This window comes from Cornus florida, unplaced genomic scaffold, assembly GCF_030987335.1.
Source record: "Cornus florida cultivar Cherokee Brave unplaced genomic scaffold, ASM3098733v1 CherokeeBrave_3.0.0_Hap2_Chr11, whole genome shotgun sequence".
NCBI classification, from domain to species: Eukaryota; Viridiplantae; Streptophyta; class Magnoliopsida; order Cornales; family Cornaceae; genus Cornus; species Cornus florida.
The window spans coordinates 120241894-120251316 of record NW_026775581.1 but is presented as its reverse complement, the minus strand read 5'-3'; the positions used below and the strand labels follow the sequence as shown (position 1 = coordinate 120251316).

The 9423-nt window shown below is 40.7% G+C and overlaps 1 long non-coding RNA gene across 1 annotated transcript; it reads left to right on the top strand.

The window, feature by feature from the left end:
• Positions 1-1019: 1019 nt before the first annotated feature.
• LOC132283297 (uncharacterized) lies at positions 1020-2003 on the top strand. Its single transcript, XR_009471988.1, has 2 exons — positions 1020-1183; positions 1327-2003. It is a non-coding gene; the product is annotated as an uncharacterized LOC132283297 (long non-coding RNA).
• Positions 2004-9423: the final 7420 nt, after the last annotated feature.

The window sequence follows — 9423 nt, the reverse complement described above, 5'->3', positions numbered from 1 at the left end:
CTAACTACTCAAGATTCCCAATATACTCTCTTACATCTTCAAGAAAAATTAAAAAATAATAACAAATAAATGAATCATAGCACTTGAAATTTCCTTCTTTCATTGGATTTGATGTTGAAAGTGAAAGTACCATTTGTTTCTTAAGAAAATTAGTCCTCATTGTCAAAATAAATGTCTATTTCTCCTTTTTAAGTTGAATAATGATACTTACACCGATGAGTTATGCACAATTATTAGGTTTACTAAATTTAATTCATTATTAATGCATTAAATAAATAAGAAAGTTGAGGTCCCACTTTCTTATATTTGATATGCTTTGACGAATTAAATATAATAGGCCTAACAATTCTGTTCAACTCATCGGTGTAAGTATTATTACTTTTTTAAGTTACTTTAAAATAAATGCTATTTTAAAAATTTAATATACAAAAATTGAAACTTTCTTAAACTATTCTAAGTTTTAATTGAAAACTTTTTCAAGTTAATAGTCTTTAGATAGGTTTAACTAAAAATTCAAATGGTCGCTTAAAGAGTTGGAATTGCAAATTAAAGGAGCTTATAAGCATCTAGCTAGAGATGCAATTTAAGCACAATCCCATATTTGGCTGTATTTGGACTGAATATATATATATATATATATAAAATTTTGATATCACTTTGAATTCGACTTAGAATATATAAAATCACCTGTAAATTACATATATTATTCAGGGTGATGTGTTTATGTTCTTTTGAGAGAATTTAATTTAGGATGTCCAAATTTACAGTTTAGATACCTCTCATCTACTATAGAAAGTTAATTTACCGCTGATCTACAGAGCCACACTTACGGGTCATCGAACTACACAATGTTCGAACTATATATTCATAAATTATAATATTAAAAGGGTTGTTGTTTTTGTTTTTTTTAATCTTGCGTTGACGCGGACTTAACTCTCAATAATTTCGTGGACTTCTGACCATTTCCACGTTAAAAGCACCCACTCACGAGCAGTTGAAAACACTATAATATAAATCAGTTCACACACATTGACACGGATAAACAGAGTGAGGCATTTCAAGAGAGACAAGTAGCCCCTGCTTACTGTCTTCAGCTTGTTGGCAGGGCTCTCTTTTAAGTGCTTGAAACCACCTCTGAGACTTCTCTTAATCAAATCAGAGTTAACAACAAATCAAAGCCACTGTAAGTCTCTCGAACTCTCTCCACAAATATATATATATATATATATATATATATATATATTTGTAATACTTCTTTGCTGGTTACTCACTATGCTTATATATGGGATATTTAATTAATTACTTCAATGGTTCGCCTTAACACAGGAAGATGTTTCGGAGCAAAGCACTAAGTTGGCTCTCACAGTCACAGCAACCAACGCCTTCAAGGTCACCAATAAGCTTCAAGGGACTACGTGCTCAAATCAATCCATTACCTCTCACAACATCGCCTCTAACTCTACCAATAAACTCTACGAGAGGTGATGATCAGATAGCTAATTCATCAACTCTCACAGCAACGCCTCCAACAATGGGACCAATAAACTCTGGAGGAGGTGGTCAAACCAACTCATCCGCTCTCAAAGCAAAGCCCCCAACGCCACCCATAAACTCCGGGGGAGGCGGTCAAACCAACTCATTTGCTCTCAAAGCAAAGCCTCCAACACCACCTGCAAACCCCGGGAAAGGTGGTAAAACCAATTAATCAGATCTCACAACAAATAAATTTATACACGTTTGTGGAGGTATATGATGTATCAAGCCCAGTAAAAATTATATATAGATTGGTGTATGTCGTGCAATTCTTAAAATGGATTGTGAGAATTCAAATCTTTGTAATGTCAAGTGGCTGCATGAGTTTGTTGTCATAAAAAAAAAAAAATAATTAGAAAACAATAATTTCAAGAACTTGTATTAATTATTAGTGTGTTTTTAGAGGGAGATCGAATTTATGGTGTATGACATCTTTTAATAAATATATACGTGAATTTACTTCGGTTTAATCATTTACTTGACCCCATTATTTTTTCAATTGTTGTCCTTAACCCCTCCAAGTGCAAGTGTAGTGAATGTAACTTACTTATAATTTCTTTCTTGGCCTAGGGCCAATAAAATTCTCTATCCCTTTAACAAAATTATCCTTTCAAAACAAAGGGTCAAGTGGTCTAGTGATACCAAAATCCAACTTTTCGAAGGAAAGTCCTAAGTTTGAGCCTATCAGTGGAGACATGTATGTGAATTTGCTTTATCATCCAAAAAAAAATTAAAAATTAAAAATATCCTTTAAAATGTCCAATATTGTTTATATATATATATATATCAAGGTTTCTCATGAATCGACAGAACAGCCAATAAAGCATTATGTACTAGAGCATGGATTTTTCGTGATGGACTGGAAACGTAAGTGGTGGTTTTGAAATATGGGTCTCTACTGGTACTGAACTAAATGAAAAATGTCAACAATGACAGCCATTGTATGCAAACCCACCACCACAATCACATTCAAGATGCAAGTAACTCAGGTAAGGTTCACTTGAGTTCATTCAACAAAAAAGCAGGAGATAGTATCATTTATTCGTAACAAAATAAGGAAATACTAGGAATATATATAGTTCTTAAAGCATAGTTAGATGTGTAAACATGTCGGATTCGTGCTGATTCGATTCGAATCTGATAAGGATATATTCAATTTAATAATTCTGTGAATATTTTGTGAATAAATTCATATCCGATTTGTTAATAAATGAATATCTAATCCGGTTCGATAATCCGGTCTGATTCGATATGGGTGAGTGTGTACATTTTTTCTTTTTTCTTTTTTGTTAAAAAAAAAACTAATGTCAAAAGAGAATTAAAACAATAAATAGATAAAGATAAATAAAATATAAAAAAGGAAAATTAAATCTTTTACTCATTGTTAAAGAATAAAAACTTGGAAATAAAGGTTGCATCAGAGCAAGATTTGCCTCCCTTCAGCTAAAGCACAACTCAGACATAAGGAGGATTACTTCTCTGGAAGCAATGCATCAGTTATTCTTACAAGGTTGCTCATATGCTCATGGCCAGTCATGGTTCCTACTGCAATAGTTCTCTTAGCAATTCCTACTGCTACTTGGAGCTCAACAATGGGAGTTCATCCTTGTGAAACAACAATGGGAGTACACATTCTATAACTATGTGTTTTTTTTTTTTAAAAAAAAAAAATTAAGATAATATTAAAAGAAGAGAAGTTACAAATGTTCCAAGTTAGCCCAGGCTAACCAAAAATTCTATAACTATGTTGCATGCTGAAAATTATGTTTTCTTGGTTTTTACACAATGCTGTAGCCTGCTGTAGAATCCCTCTCTACCAAGGAGTATGTTCCTTTCGTTTGTTTAGTTGGTTGGATCACTTTGTACATATTCTTTTTATTTATAAAAGCTTATCTTTTTAACAAAAAAAAAAAACTTGGGAATAAGAAAAAATAGAAAAAGTAAAGGAGGGGAGAAAATAATGATAAGAATTTTTTATAATATAAAAAATATTATATAATATATTATTTTGGATCACTTTGTTATTAGATCGGATCTACCATAATTCATATTCGATTTGTTTAACTAACGGATTATTGAATTTAGATCGGTAACGGGTCATCAGATTAAATCTTTAATCCATATATATTTGAGTTATCAAATTTGATTTGAATTGAATTCGGATCAAAATCCAATCCACTAACAGATCTAATCACAGCCAATTAAAAAACCTTGATCCTTTTTAGCCTTAATAGTCTCTTCTAACTTGGAAGCCACTGTGATGCCATTCTCAGAGATAAAAACAAAATCACCCTATCTTTCCTCGACAGATTGCTTATCATAGGGTAGGGAATAGCTTGTAAAACATCATTCAATTCAATGCAAGTGGTAAATGGCCATGGAATTTGGATCCACTTTTGTGCACCGGATTAAAATTTTCAGTGCATTAAAATTTTCAGGTGAAGACCGTTCAATGCATTAAAATTTTCTTAAATTTCACCAATTTAATTTCAAAGTCCAATTCCATGTAGCCGAACACTCCCTAAGGAGAAAAAAATTGATTTTATGTTTGATAAATTGTTTTCTTTTTCCTTATTATTCAACTATTTTTTTACTTCTTTTTTTTTTACTTTATCTTGCTGTATGCATAAGAAGATATTGTAAATTTTAGAAGGGGTCAAGAATTCGAGTCTTATGTGTGAGTTTGTTTTACATTTCCCAAAAAAAAAACATCACATCTCTGTTCCGAATTTGCAATATAAAAGTAACCCTTGAGGTCAACTAATTGGAACACCCAGAACTTGGACTTGCGGGAAGAACTTGGACTGATTTATATTCGCTTGTGCTTCATGAAGTCATTTGAATTGGTTCAACTAAATTGAAACTAGTAGGTTTTATTGTGTTTGTTAATTATTTAGTTGACACTGTCTGACTTGTACACGCCTAGTCCATACATGAGGAGGCCCCGGATGACATGGGCCAGGTCCGACTCGCAAAACACAACCTTCAGTCCGAACAGCTAGGTCAGCCCATAGAAAGACACTGCCATATGGGCCGAGCGGGAGTAAGCCCATCAAGGGTGACCAGGGCTTACAGAGGAATAGGCCCAGGTCCAGCAATTAGTAAATATCTTGTAAATATCTTGTAAGTATCTATAAATAGGAGTTGGAATGAAGAGGAGAGGGATCTTTTTGGGGGTTGAGGTGTAAGAATTCTAGAGAGAGAAAGAATAGTAGGAGTTTCTTGCATCTCCAATTGGCGCCGTCTGTGGGAAGCGCATGAAAGTTTGGTTGATCAATGAGGAGTATCGAATGGATTCAAACCAATTCGGTTGATCGAGACTCGATCTTGGGGATTTGAATCCAGATCTGAGCGATTGTGACCTACTCTGGAGGAATTACGATTCTTGAAGCTTTGGCAGGAGTGACTTCAGATCTACGCAACCACGAGTTGCTCGATTGTGGCAGGATCTGACGGATTTAGAGTTCAGACAATTCAGATCTAGTAAACAGTGAGCATAATTCGGAGAATTAGAAGCCAGATCTAAAAATTCCTACTCACGAAGCTCAGATCTACTCGCGAACTTGAGATTAATGCCTTTACTCCGTTCGGGAATAATGATAGGTGAAAGCTCCAATCCGATGGAGGCTGTCCAGCAAACAAAGCTTGAAGAGTTGATGAACTTGATTGAAGCTCTCAGAAAAGAAAATGCAGAATTGAAAGCTGGACTGCAGCATCGGTAAATACCTGCAGTTTCGCATCCGCTTCCGGTCGGAGAAGGAGGTGTTCCATCTAATATCGCGCATCAAGGCGATCAGGACGAGAACAATCAGTTAGCTCACCACCGTGATGAAAGGATGATGGACAATTTGCCGCCAAATGTTCGTCGAGTTGAAGATCACGAAGGATCGACTCACGTTGATCCGCAGCGGGAAAGGTTTGACCGAGAGGAAGTGATGGAGGTAGATCGCCGTCGAGTAGCGTCGCCTTGGCAGAGAGAGTTCATAGAGGAACGGTCGTTCGATCCGTCTTACCGGCCCTCCATGGTTACTGTCACTCATCACGGTTCGGAGGGCAGAACTGTAACTCACAGAGCTACCGCTGGACTCCAGAGAGAGAATGAAGCTCTCCGATCCGCAGCTCGGACGGTGGATTCACCATTCACCGACGAGATCTTGAATGCGCCGCATCCAAGGAAGTTTGCTATGCCAGTCTTTATTCTGTTTGACGGAACAACCGATCCGATCGATCATGTGTATCATATCCAGTTGAAAATGGCCCTGAATACGGAAAACGATTCTTTAATGTGCAAATGTTTCCCTACAAGCCTGGCCGGACCGGCGCTCAGCTGGTTCAAAAACTTGCCTAGGAGCTCCATTGGCAGTTTCAGGGACCTGTGCGATCGGTTCATAAGCCAGTACTATGGGAACAAACGCCCGCCGAAGGACATCTCGAGCCTGTTCACGATGCGGCAACACAAGGATGAACGGCTCCAGGCCTTTCTTACCAGGTTTAATCTCACTAAGAGTGTGGTGATCGAATGCCATCCTTCTACGGCAGTTCAAGCCTTCAAGTTAGCCATGACACGCGGAACTCCGTTTCACACCAGTCTGGTAGTGAATACGCCAGCTACCATGGATGAACTCAATGAGAGAGCCGATGGCTTTGTGCGCCTCGAAGAAGAGGAGGCAGCTAATGCTCGGACAACGTCGCTTGTGTCGACCGAGGAAAAGTCCAAGGCAAAGATCAGGCAGAAGCAGGCTCAGCCGCAACGTCAGACCACTTGGAAGGCCGAAAAAAGGTCCAGGGAGGAAGAGTTGATTACTCCGCTGAAGGTCACTCTGGCGAGGTTGTATCAGGAGAACAAGGACAAGTTTCATCCACCGCTGCCAATTAGACAACCCCTCGAACAGAGGGATCAAACTAAACATTGTGCTTTTCATTCTGATTTCGGACATCAGACTAACGAATGCAGGAACCTGAGGAGGCAAGTGGAGATGTTGATAGCTAGAGGGGAGTTTGCGAGTTATGTTCAAGGCTCGGCGATGGAGCAGAATCGACCAGTGGAACAAATAAAAAGGAGTCATAAACAAAGCTCCCACAATTCGCAACCAGTTCGTATAATCAATGCTATCCATGGTCGACCCGAGCCTAGTGAAGAGTCAGATGAGCTGCTACGGGTGCGCCTGCGGCAGGCGCAGATGAAGAAAAGGGTCGGCAATGTGACCACTCTACACCAGCAGAGCCCGTCAATGCAGATAAAGTTCGACTGGACAGACCTGCAGCGTGTTCAACTGCCTCATGACGACCCGTTGGTAGTCAGTTTGACAGTGGCAGATTGCTTGGTGCGCAGAGTTCTGATCGATCCTGGGAGCAGTGCGAATGTTATGCCGAGGGACACATTTGACAGGCTCGACATTAAACCAGAGAGGCTCAAGCCCACCGGAAATCCCTTATTAGGGTTCGATGGGAAGAGGGTAGAACCCGTCGGGATGGTGGAAGTAGAAGTTCAAGCTGCAGAACGAGCTCTTATGGAAACTTTTGTGGTTGTGGAAATTCACCCCTCGTATAATCTCCTGATGGGAAGAGGATGGATTCACAGAGTCCGAGGTGTACCCTCAACTCTGCATCAGGTCATGAGGTGCCTCGGGCCCGATGGAGATAAAGTGATAGACATTCGGGGGGATCAAGTCGCAGCCAAAGAGTGTTATTCCGTCACACTAAAGCATGCTGGGAAAGGAAAGGCGCCCGTCCGTTCGACAAGCCCCAGATAGCAATTACAGGAACCTCCACTCGAGCAGAATAGGGTGGAGGAGTCAGCCGACTTGACCGAGGAGCCCCTTCTGGATGTGCAGATCGATCAGTCCAGGCCAGAACGAACTACCAGAGTAGGTATAAGACTGACCAGAGAAGAGCAGCAAGAGCTAGTGGATTTCTTGTCCCACAATGTCGACGTATTTGCATGGAGTCACCTAGACATGCCTGGAATTAGTCCTTCCGTATCCTGTCATTCCCTGAATGTCAATCCCAATTTCAAACCAGTGAAACAGAAGCAGCGAAGATTTGCTCCAGAACGTAATCAGATCATAGCGGAAGAAGTCGATAGGCTGCTTGATGCGGGATTTATCAGAGAGGTGCACTACCCTGAGTGGTTGTCCAACATCGTTGTGGTGCAGAAGAAAAATGGGAAATGGCGAGTATGCATTAATTTCACCAATTTGAACAAAGCCTGTCCGAAGGACAGCTTCCCGTTGCCTAAGATTGATCAAATGGTGGATGCCACCACTGGGTATGAGCGTTTAACCTTTCTGGACGCATATTCAGGTTATAATCAGATTCCTATGGACCCCGCAGATGAAGAAAAAACTTCTTTTGTCACCGAGCGAGGAACATACTGCTACAAAGTTATGCCTTTTGGATTAAAGAATGCGGGAGCAACTTATCAACGACTTGTTAGCAAAGTTTTTAAGAATCAAATGGGTAAGACTGTCGAAGCCTATATTGATGATATGGTGGTAAAGAGTAGGAAAAAGGATGATCATCTGAAGCATCTGCAAGAGGTATTTGATGTACTAAAGCGATATGGGATGAGGTTCAATCCGACCAAGTGCTCGTTCGGTGTGAGTTCCGGGCAGTTTCTGGGACACGTGGTCAACCGCAGGGGCATCGAAGTTAGCCCCGCTCAAGCAGAGGCTTTGATTAAGAATGCCGAGCCAAAGACGATCAGAGAGGTGCAAGCCCTAACAGGACGAATAGCTGCATTAAGTCGATTTATTTCAAAGTTGTCAGACCACTGCAAACCATTCTTTGACACGATTCGGAGCCATGGAAGGCAGGTCTGGGGGGATGAGCAACGACAGGCATTGACTCATTTGAAGCAATATATGCGGAATCCACCAGTCCTGTCAGCCCCAGAACCGGAAGAAAAGTTATTTCTATATCTTGGAGTATCTGGTGTCGCGACGAGTGCCGTTCTGATTCGTTGCAAGGAAGGGGTGCAATACCCGGTATTTTATGTAAGCAAAACACTGATGGAGGCAGAAAAAAGATACTCAAAGGCCGAACGGGTGGTACTTGCACTTGTAAATGCAAAAAGAAAGTTAAGGCATTATTTTGAATCCCACCCCATAGCTGTTCTAACAACTTTCCCAATCAGAACGCTCATGCACAAGCCAGAGCTCTCGGGCAGAATGACAAAGTGGGCCATAGAGTTGAGTTCATTTGACATAACGTACGAGCCGAGAACAGCTATTAAAGGGCAAGCGGTGGCCGATTTCCTACTAGAATGTGATGCCGAAGATACGGAAGAGGACCTTAGAAGCGGCTCTTGGAAACTTTTTGTGGATGGCTCCTCTGACCAGATGGGGGCTGGGATTGGGATCAAACTGCAAACCCCAGAGGGTACTTCCTTGAGCCAAGCACTCAGACTTGAGTTCCGAGCCACCAATAATGAAGCGGAATACGAGGCGTTGCTAAATGGATTAAAGTTAGCCAGAGAGCTACAGATCAAAAGTTTGACAGTGTATAGTGACTCGCAGCTGATTGTTCGGCAGGTAAATGGTGAGTACGCAACCAAGGATGACATGATGGGGGCATATCGTTCTGCCGTTCTGCGTAGAGCCAAGGACTTTGCAAAGATTGAATTCATACAGTTGCCGAGGGAACAGAATGCAGATGCAGACCGTTTAGCATGCAGTGCTTCGAGTTGCGGTGAAACATTGGCGAGGGTGATTCCAGTGGGAATAGTGACCCAGCCGTCCATTTTCGAAGAACCGATGGACTCGGACCCTTGGCAAGTCAACGTCATACCGTATGAACCGAGTTGGATTGACCCAATCATTACCTATATTCGAGATGGCGTTTTGCCTATGCAAAGGGATGAAGCTAGGAAACTCAAAAAGAATGCTGCCA